The sequence below is a fragment of the Chiloscyllium plagiosum genome, chromosome 8 (genome assembly GCF_004010195.1).
Source record: "Chiloscyllium plagiosum isolate BGI_BamShark_2017 chromosome 8, ASM401019v2, whole genome shotgun sequence".
Lineage (NCBI taxonomy): Eukaryota > Metazoa > Chordata > Chondrichthyes > Orectolobiformes > Hemiscylliidae > Chiloscyllium > Chiloscyllium plagiosum.
This window is the reverse complement of record NC_057717.1, coordinates 53,253,101-53,264,341: the sequence shown is the minus strand read 5'-3', so window position 1 is coordinate 53,264,341 and position 11,241 is coordinate 53,253,101. Positions and strand designations below refer to the sequence as shown.

The 11,241-nt window shown below is 45.4% G+C and overlaps 1 long non-coding RNA gene across 1 annotated transcript in view; it reads right to left on the bottom strand.

The window, feature by feature from the left end:
* Positions 1-9,353: 9,353 nt before the first annotated feature.
* The window catches only part of LOC122552421, a 7,339-nt gene continuing 5,451 nt past the window's right edge, over positions 9,354-11,241 (bottom strand). Inside the window, exon 4 of the long non-coding RNA XR_006312386.1 lies at positions 9,354-9,370. This is a non-coding gene — a long non-coding RNA (uncharacterized LOC122552421). The remainder of the gene's footprint in view (positions 9,371-11,241) is intronic.

Sequence of the window (11,241 nt, the reverse complement as noted above, 5' to 3'; positions counted from 1 at the left end):
TCCCATCTCTTTCTCTGGACTCTATCACCACTTATCATTTACTCCTTAACCCCAACCTTCTGCAAATAAACCGACATTTCTTTTCAGTAACATCAGTTCTGAGGAAGGGTCAGCAGATCCAAAATGTTAACTGATTTCTCTTCACAGATGCTGCCAGACCTGCTCAGCTTTTCCAGTAACTTTTGGTTATCGTGTAAGATTTACAGCATCCGCAGTTCTTTTGGTTCTAACTTACCAGGAATTCCTAATTCAGGTCTAGCAGCCTAAAACTGTGCGTTTATAAACCCTCCCTGTCCACAATAGCTCAATTTCTTCCCCAGACTTTGCAGTCTCTCCCACTCCCTTCACACTCACTAGGTCCCCCCCTCACCGTGACACTGCGCCTGCCCAGCTTATGGCCACATATTGGTCTGCTGGACCCACCCCAATTCACACCCATTGGCTGGAGGATCATGCCAATTCTCCTATTGGTCTGAAGCTGCTGTCAATCACCCGGGACCCATTGTGACATGAGTGGACTCCTCCCAAGAGTATCGGATGCTGAGGGGTGACCTCATAGAGCTTTATAAAATCCTGAGGAGTATGGATGGGAAAAATAGACAAGGTATTTTCCCTGGGGTGGGGAAGTCTAGAACGAGAGGGCGTAGGTTTAAGGTGAGAGGGGAAAGATTTAAAAGGGATCCAAGAGGCAACTTTTTTCAGAGTGAGATTGGTGCGTACATGGAATCTTCTGTTCGGGGAAGTGGTGGAGGCTGGTACAATTACACCATTTGGCATCTGGATGGATATGTGAATAGGAAGGGTGTAGAGGGATATGTGCCATGTGTTGGCAAATGGGACTAGATTAGGTTGGGATATCTGGTCGGCATGGAACAGTTCGACCAAAGGGTCTAATTCCATGCTGTATGTCTTTATGACTCTGCCCCGGGATGAGCTTCATAATTCACAGTGAATGGGGCAGTAACAGAGCACAGGGGCTGTGGGCTATTTGGCCCATTGTGGCTGTACTCTTTCCCTCTGGAGATGGTACCAGTCTATCCCAACTCAACTCCCATTTGTCTTTAGCCCTCCATTTCCTTCCTTAAAAAAGTTAAATTCCAAATTTGTTTTGACAATAACTGCTGAATCTGCTTCCAGCTGTCGGTCAAACTGTTGCAGATGCTCAGAACATAGTGAGTAAAATAATCTTCACATTTTTAACCTGCATTATTTGCCAGTTATCTGAAGGTAGTTACTAAAAACTGTGACGTTAATAATTTCTCCCTCTGTCTCTCTGTAAATTAAATATCCTGGAAACAAATCTGCTCCTGGTCGAAATCACTGTCTCACCTCAGCTCCAAGGAGAATTATCTGACCTTCTGCTAATTCTCCATAAAAGAGAAACCCATCTTAATTTTAGTAGTGCCATAAATATGTACAGCGGAGAACAGACTCTTCGTTCCAACTTGTGCATGATGACCTGATATCCTAAACTAATCTCATCCCATATGCCAGCTCTTGGCCTATATCCTTCTAAACGTTTACATACAACATTTGAAAGGCATAATTGGGTAATTGTACCAACCTCCACACTTCCTCTGGCAGCTCATTCCATACACGTACCATGTTCAGCTGGAAACATTGCCCCTCAGATCCCTTTTAAATCTTTTCCCTCACATCTGAAGCCTGTGCCCCCAAACTTTGGACTCACATATCCTGGGAATAAGACTCTCAGATTTCACCCTATCCGTTCTGCTAACTCTCCATAAAAGAGAAACCCATCTTAATTTTAGTAGTGCCATAAAGATGTACAGCGGAGAACAGACTCTTCGTTCCAACTTGTGCATGCTGACCTGATATCCTAAACTAATCTCATCCCATATGCCAGCTCTTGGCCTATTTCCTTCTAAACGTTTACATACAACATTTGAAAGGCATAATTGGGTAATTGTACCAGCCTCCACACTTCCTCTGGCAGCTCATTCCATACACGTACCATGTTCAGCTGGAAACATTGCCCCTCAGATCCCTTTTAAATCTTTTCCCTCACATCTGAAGCCTGTGCCCCCAAACTTTGGACTCACATATCCTGGGAATAAGACTCTCAGATTTCACCCTATCCGTGCCCCTCATAATTGTATCCGATGCTCCAGGTAAAACAGCCCCAGCCTATTCAACCTCTACCCATATAGCTCAAACCCTCAACCCTGGCAACATCTTTGCGGATCTTTTCCGAACCCTTTCAAGTTTCACAATATCATTCCGATAGCGGTGAGACCAGGACCGAAAACAGAACTCCAGAAGTGGCTGAATCAATGTGCTGTACAGCCGCAAAATGACGTCCTAACTGCACTGCTCAATGCACTGACCAGTAAAGGCAAGTACACCAAACACCTTCTTCACTACCCTGCCTATGATTCCACTTTCAAGGAACTATGAACCTGCACTCCAAGGTCTCTTTGTTCAGAAACATTCCTCAGGACCTTCCCATTAAGTGTATAATTCCTGCCCTCATTTGCTTTTCCAAAATGAAGCACCTCACATTTATCTGAAATAAACTTGATCTGAAAATCCTCAGCCCATTTGATTGAAGTCCCATTGTACTCTGAGGTAACCTTCTTCGCTGTCCAGTGCGCCTCCAATTTTGATGTCTACTGTAAACCCACTAACTATACCTCATATATTCACATAGAAATCACTGATATAAATGATGACAAGCAGTGGACCCAGAACCAATCCTTACACCATATTGCTCATCACAGGCCTCCAGTCCGAAAAGCACTACCCTCCGTCTCCAACCTTCCAGTCAATTTGTATCCAAATAGCTGGTTCTCTCCGTATCCCATGGAATCTAACTCGCTAACCAGTCTGTCATGTGGAACCTTTTTGAATGTCTTTCTGAAGTCCAAGTTAGTGATTTATTTACAAAGCCATGCTGACTATCCCTAATCACTTCTTGCCTTTCCAATTACATATAAACCTGTCCTTCAGAATTCCTTCCAACACCTTGTCTGCCACTAACTTCAGGGTCACCAGTGTATTGTTCCCTGGCCTTTCCTCATTACCTTTCTCAAATAATGGCGCCTGTCTTGCAGCACCTCACCTGTGGCTATCAGTGATAGAAATATTTCAGCGAGGGGCCCGGCAATCACTTCCCTAACTTCCCACAAAAGTTTTGGGATACACCTGATCAGGCCCCACAAAGTTACTCAGCTTTATGTATAAGACATCCAGTACAACCTCCTCTGTAATATGGACAGTTGTCAAGTTATCACTATTTATTTCTCCAAAGTCTCCAGCTTCCATATCCTCTTTCAGTAAAAGCTGACATGAAATCCTCAGATAGTATCTCTCCCACCTTCTGTGGTTCCACAGACAGCCTTGTTGATCTTTCAGGGTCCGTATTCTCTGCCTGGTTACTCTTTTGTCCTTAGTGTTTTGTAGAATCTCTTTGGATTGTCCTTAAATCTCTTTCCCCCCCCAAAGCGATCTCATGTATCCTTTTTGCTCTCCTGCTTTCCCTCAAGTGTACTCCTACTGCCCCTACACTCCAAGGGATTCACTCAAACCCAGCTGTCTGTACCTGCCATATCCCTCCTTCATCTTTTTGACGAGACCCTCAATTTCTCTAGACACACAGCATTCTCTATACCTACCAGACTTGGCAATAACGGGAACATACTGTCTATGTAATCTTGTTGTCTCATTTTCACAGGCCTATAGAGGCAATGGCAGATGAGGACATGGAAACAGTCATTCTCAGGAAAGAGGTAGTGTTGGGAAAGATAACAGCCCAAAACTACATGGGTCTCCTGGCCGTGATGGAATGCAACCCAGGGGACTAAAAGAGATCGTGAATGGTCGTTTGTCCTTCCTTCCTAGAGGGATGGTTATGCTGCAGCTGTACAGGGTGCTGGTGAGGCCACACCTGGAGTACTGTGTACAGGTTTGATCTCCTTACTTCAGCAAAGATGTACTGACCCTGGAAGGGGAGCAGAGGAAGGTCACGAGTTTGTGTCGGGAGTTGAGAGGGTTGGTGTATGTGGAGAGACTGAATAGACTGGGACTATACTTGTTCGGATTTAGAAGAATGGGAAGTTGTATTGGAAAAACTAAAATTAGGAAGGGAATAGATAAGATAGAAGCAGGGAGGTTATTTCCATTGTGGGGGCGGGTCAACCGAGAGAGGATAGCGTCAAAATAAGGGGGTATCTGATTTAGGTCAGAGTTGAGGAAGAACTTCTTCAGCTAAAGGGTTATGAATCTGTGGAATTCCCTGCTGAGTACAGCCGTTAACATTATCAACTTGAATGCCTTTAAGGCAAAATGTAGATTTGCAAACAGGAAAGGAATTAATGGTTATAGTGAGAGAGCAGGAAAGTGGAGCGGAGGCCATGAAAAGTTCAGTCCTGAGCTTATTGAATGGCAGTGCAGGCTTGAGGGGCCAGATGGCCTACTCCTGCTCCTATTCCTTCTGTTCTTATGTTCCCACTTTCCAGCCATCCCTTTACCTGGGAGTTGCAAAGAAATATTGAAAGTTCTCACCTTGTACCGTCAGAATTCACCTTTGTCCAATTTTGAACACCAACTTTTAGATCTGGTCTATTATTTTCTGCAACTATTTTAAAACTAGTAGAATTATCGTCAGAGAATCCCAAGTGTGGAAGCAGGCTATTCGACCCATCACATACAGACTGACCCTTTGAGCCTCCTATCTTACCCCTGCAACGCTGCATTTCCCATGGCCAATCCTCCTAGCCTGCACATCCCTGAACACTGTAGGCAATTTCACATGGCCAATCCACCCAACCTGTACATCCCTGAACAATATGGGCAATTCAGCCTGGGAGTATCCACCCAACCTGCACATCTTTGGACTGTGGGAGGAAACCAGAGCACCCGGATGAAACCCACACAGGCAACCTCAATAAGGTGATCATCCTGTTCCTATTGCCCAGTTCCACCCAAGTTATATCAACGGGCGAACACCATGAATATTCTCCCTAAGCACAACAATAATGTTATCCCTAATCAAAAACACCATTCCACCTTCTCTCTTATCCCCCTTTCTATACTTCCTCTTACATCTATTCCCTGGAACATTAAGCTACCTGTCCTTTCCAACCTAACTTTCCCTGTCAAACCTCTCCTCTTGCATTGAAATAAATGCAGTGCAGTGCTATCAAAAGGACAGACTGATGGGCAGAGGGGTGGGATAGCTCTGTTGTTGAGGGATGACGTTCAGTCCCTTGCGAAGGGGGAGACACAGAATCAGGAGATGTAGAGTAAGATTGGAGGTTGGCTAATGTTGTCCCCCTTTTCAAGAGAGGTGGGAGAGAGAAAACCGGGAATTATAGACCGGTTAGCTTGATGCCAGTGGTGAGAAAGATGCTGGAGTCAATTATAAAAGATGAAATTATGGCTCATTTGGATAGCAGTAATAGGATTCGTCAGAGTCAGCATGGATTTACAAAGTGGAGTATACTGACTTGGATTGAAAATTGGCTGGCTGACAGGAAGCAAAGAGTAGTGATAAACGCTTCCTTTCGGAATGGCAGGCAGTGACTAGTGGGGTACCACAAGGTTCGGTGCTGGGACCGCAGCTGTTTCCAATATAGATTAATAATATAGATGAACATATTAAAAGTAATATTAGCAAATCTGCTGATGACACAAAGCTGGATGGCAGGGTGAAATGTGAGGAGGATGTTATGAGAATACAGGTTAACTTGGACAGGCTAGGTGATGGACGATGCATAGTAGATGCAGTTTAATGTGGACAAATGTGTGGTTATCTGCTTTGGAGGCAAGAACAGGAAGGCAGATTACTATCTAAAAGGAGTCAAGTTTGGTAAAGGGGAAATACAACGAGATCTAGGTATTCTTGTACATCAGTCAATGAAAGCAAACATGCAGGTACAGCAGATAGTGAAGAAAGCTCACTGCATGATGGCCCTCATAACAAGAGGAATTGAGTATAGGAGCAAAGAGGTCCTTTTGCAGCTGAACAGGGCCCTGGTAAGACCGCACCTGGTGTTTTGTGTGCAGATTTGGTCTCCACATTTGAGGAAGAGAATTGTGGCTATTGAGGGAGTGTTGGGTAGGTTTATGAGGTCAATTCCCGGAATGGTGGAATGATCATATGTTGAAAGATTGGAGTGATTGAGATTGTATACACTTGAGTTTAGAAGAATGAGAGAGGATGTAATTGAGACCTACAAGATTATTAAAGGGTTGGACACTCTGGAGGCGGGAAGCATGTTTCCACGGATGGGTGAGTCCAGAACCAGAGGACACAGTGTAAAAATAAGGAAGAGGCCATTTAGAACAGAGTTGAGGAGAAACGTCTTCACCCAGAGAGTAGTGGGCACCTTGAATGCTCTGCTCCAGAAGGCAGTGGAGGCCAAGTCTCTGGATATTTTCAAGAAAGAAATGGATAGAGCTGTTAAAGATAATGGAAACAAGTGTTACGGAGATAAGACAGGAACAGGATACTGATTGTGGATGATCAGCCCTGATCATAATGAATGGTGGTGCTGACTCAAAGGGCAGAATGGCCTATTCCTGCACCTATTGTCTATTCTACCTTGTCACTCCTACCTCATTCTGTGCCTTGCCCTTGCCTGTCTAACTTCTCAACTGTACCAGCCTCAGACTTACCTCATTTCTCACTATCTCTTTAGGTTTACCCCCACTCCCTGCACCTATTGTCTATTCTACCTTGTCACTCCTACCTCATTCTGTGCCTTGCCCTTGCCTGTCTAACTTCTCAACTGTACCAGCCTCAGACTTCTCATTTCTCACTATCTCTTTAGGTTTACCCCCACTCCCTCACTGGCATAATGCCTCCCGAGTAGCACTAGCAAATCTCCCTGCTTGGATATTAGACACCTTCCAATTCAGGTGTAATCCATCCTTCTTATGCACGTCAATTCCAAACCAGCAGAGATTCCAATGATCCAAAAATGTGAATCATTCTCCCCTGTATCAGATCCTTGGCCAGACATTCATCTGCTCTACCCTGCTATTCCTACTCTCACTAGCATGTGGCACCGGGAGTAATCCAGATATTGCTGCCCACAAGGACCTGCTTATTATCATCCAGGCTAATTTGCAATATTCTCTCATCAGGACTCCATCCTTTTCTCTTATGTCATTGGTACCAATGTATAGCGACCTCCCCCTGATAATTCTCCCCTTTCAGAACATTCTGCACCCTCGGAGCCATCCTTCACCCAGACAGTAGGGAGGCACCAGCCGATTTTGATGTCTCACTGTTAGCTGCAGAAACTGCAGTCCATGCTGCAGACGAGACAGCCCCCTATCACCATCGATCGCGTGGAACCTGATATACCTCACATTACACTAGGAACTTGGCTGTCAGTGAAATATTCCCCTGAGAGTCTGTGACCCCCGATGCTTTCCAAAACAGTATACTTGTTTGAGATGCAAATAACCACAGGAGACTCCTGCACTACTTGCCCTCCACTCCTCCCTTTCCGAGAGGAAACCCATCTACCTGACTGGATCGGCAGTTTTCCTACCTTTCTGAAACTGCCACATATCACACCCCCCGGCTCCTGTAAATTCTTCATTACATTTAATCATCGCTCCATCTGATCCATGAAATCCTTCAGGATTTGCATCCTCACTTCCTGCAGACAATCAGGATCATTGAAACTTTCCTTAATCTCCTAAATCCAACAGGAATAGCACATCACTGTACGAATGGCCATCTCTGCACCTTAACAGTCCACAGACCCAGAAAAAGGCACACAGTCTTACAGCTTTACAAAACACTACTCTAGAATAAATTAGTACCAATATTTTATATTAAAAAACTTAATCAAAGTATCATAAGGTGTGTATTTAAAGAAATAAACCGTCGCCCTACTGAATATTGTAGCTTTACTAAAATAGAACAGACTAAGATTTATCTTTGAAGAGACTGAAACCCACTGAGCTGAGAGTCACAGATGAACAGCACTAAACAGAACCTTCGCTCAAATTTGTCCATGCCGACCAGATATCCGAACCTAATCTTATCCCTCTTGCCAGCACCTGGGCCATATCCCGCTAAATCTTTCCTATTCATGTCAAGTATCCAAATGCCTTTAAAATGATATAATTGTCAGCCTCCACCACTTCTTCTGGCAGCTTATTCCATACACTCACCACTCTCTGCGTGAAAAAGTTGCTCCTTAGTTCCCTTTTATATCTTTCCCCTCTCACCCTCAACCTATGCTCTCGATTTCTGGACTCTCCTGCTCAGGGAAAAGACCTTCTCTGTTTACCCTATCCGTGCTACCAATGATTTTATAAACCTCTACGGAGGTCACTCCTCAGTCTCTGATGCTCCAGGAAAAGACAGCCCCAGCATTTTTGCTCTCTTCCTGCAGCTCATACCCTGGCAAGATCCTTGTAAATCTTTTTTGAACCCTTTCAAGTTTCACAACAACCTTCCGATTGACGGAGAATAGAATTGCACACAATATTCCAAAAGTGGCCTAACCAATGTCCTGTACGTGACCTTCCAACTTCTATAGTCAATGCTCTGATCAATAAAGGAATGTATTCCAAACACTTTCATCAATATCCTATCTACCTGCAACTCTACGTTCAAGGAAATATGAACCTGCACTGCAAGATATCTTTGTTCATCAACACGATCTAGGAATTTGCCACTAAGTCCTGTTAAGATTTGATTTTCCAAATTGCAGCACGTCCCATTTATCTGAATTGAACTCCATCTGCCACTTCTCACCCATCTGAACAACATCCTGTTGTAATCTGAGGTAACCCACTTCGCTGTCCACTATACCTCCAACTTTAGTGTCATCTGCAAACTTACTAAGTATACCTCCTATGCTCATATCTAAATCATATATATAAACGACGAAAAGTAGTGGACCCAGCACTGATCCTTGCGGCATTCCACTGGTCACATGACTCCAATCTGAAAAACAACCCTCCACCACCCACCCTGCCTTCTACATTTGAGCCAGTTATGTATCCAAACGGCTAGTTCTCCCTGCATTCCATGAGATCTAACCTTGCTAACCAGTCTTCCATGGGGAACCTTGTCGAGCGCCTTACTGAATTCCATAGATCATGTCCCTCTTTCAGCCCTCATCAATCCTCTTTGATACATCTCCAAATAACTCAATCAATTTTGTGAGACATTATTTCCCACGCACATAGTCATGCTGACGATCACTAATCAGTCCTTGCTTTTCAGAATACATGCGCATCTTGTTCCTCAGGATTCCCTCCAACAACTTGCCCAGCATCAATGTCAGGCTCAGCGGTCGATAGTTCCATGGCTTGTCCTTACCACCTTTATTAAATAGCGGCACCAGGTTAACCAACCTCTAGTCTTTCGGCATCTCATCTGTGATAATCGATGATACAAATATCTCAGCAAGAGGCCCAGCAATCACATTCCCAGCTTCCCAGAGTTCTAAGGTAAACCTGATCAGGTGCTGGGCATTAACCAAGCTTTACGGGTTACAAGACACCCAGCACGTCCTCCTCTGTAAGATGGAAATATTCAACATGTCGACCTCTATTTCCCCACATTCTATATTGCCCATGTCTTTCTCCACAGTAAACACTGATGCAAAACATTCAGTTAGTATCTCGCCCATCTCCTGCGGCTCCACGCGTAGGCTACCTTACTGATCTTTGTGGAGCCCTATTCTCTCTCGAGTTACCCTTTTGTTCTTAATGTATTTATAAACAACCTTGGGATTATTCAGAACCCTATTTGCCAAAGCTATCTCATGTCCCCTTTTAGCCCTCCTGATTTCCCTCTTCAGTATACGCATACTGTCTTTAATGCTCAGGGTTTTTGGGGATTTTTGGATTGGAATAACTGCAAAATATTACATTATGAATAAACAAACGAGGGCAGACTTACACTAATTAAAGACAGGGCCTCGAGTAGTGATATGGAACAAAGAGGCCGAGGGGTAGGGGTCTTTCAAGTCTGTGTCACATGTAGACAGGGTGGTTAAGAAGATGTTTAGCACACTTGCCTTCATTGCTCAGACCTTTGAGTACAAGAGTTGGGACGTTACTTTGGATGTTGGGGAGGCCTTATCTGGAATTCTGTGTCCAGTTCTGGTCATGCTGATATCGGGAGGACATTATGTAGTTGGAGCGGATTCAGAAGAGATTTACCAGGATGTTGATGGGAATGGATAGTTTGAATTATAAGCAGAGGCTGGATTGGCTGCGACTTCTTTCACTGGCGCGCAGGAGGCTGAGGAGTGACCTTATTAGATGTTTCTCAAATCATGGAGGGGTGGTATCAGTGACGTGAACAGCAGGTGTCCTTTCCAGGAAGGGACACGATTCAAGAACCCCGCACCTCCCGCTTCTACCTCCTGCCCAAAATCCACAAATCTGACTGCCCCGGCCGACCCATTGTCTCAGCCTGCTCCTGCCCCACCGAACTCATCTCCGCATACCTTGACACCGTCCTGTCCCCCTTAGTCCAAGAACTCCCCACCTACGTTCGGGACACCACCCATGCCCTCCACCTGATCCATGATTTTCGCTTCCCCAGTCCCCAACGCCTTATCTTCACCATGGACATCCAGTCCCTGTACACCTCCATCCCCCATCACGAAGGACTCAAAGCCCTCCGCTTCTTCCTTTCCCGCCGTACCGACCAGTACCCTTCCACAGACACCCTCCTTCGACTGACTGAACTGGTCCTCACCCTGAACAACTTCTCCTTCCAATCCTCCCACTTCCTCCAAACCAAAGGAGTAGCCATGGGCACCCGCATAGGCCCCAGCTATGCCTGCCTCTTCGTAGGATAAGTGGAACAGTCCATCTTCCGCAGCTACAATGGCACCACCCCCCACCTTTTCCTCCGCTACATCGATGACTGTACCGGCGCCGCCTCGTGCTCCCACGAGGAGGTTGAACAGTTCATCCACTTCACCAACACCTTCCACCCCGACCTCAAATTCACCTGGACAGTCTCACATTCCTCCCTCCCCTTCCTCGACCTATCTATTTCTACCTCAGGCGACCGAATCAACACGGACATCTACTACAAACCAACCGACTCCCACAGCTACCTGGACTACACCTCCTCCCATCCTGCCCCCTGTAAAAACGCCAACCCATTCTCCCAATTCCTTCGTCTCCGCCGCATCTGCTATGTGGCCTCCTATATATTGGGGAGCCAGGCCGCCTACTTGTGGAGCGTTTCAGAGAACACCTCTCGGACACCCGGACCAACCAACC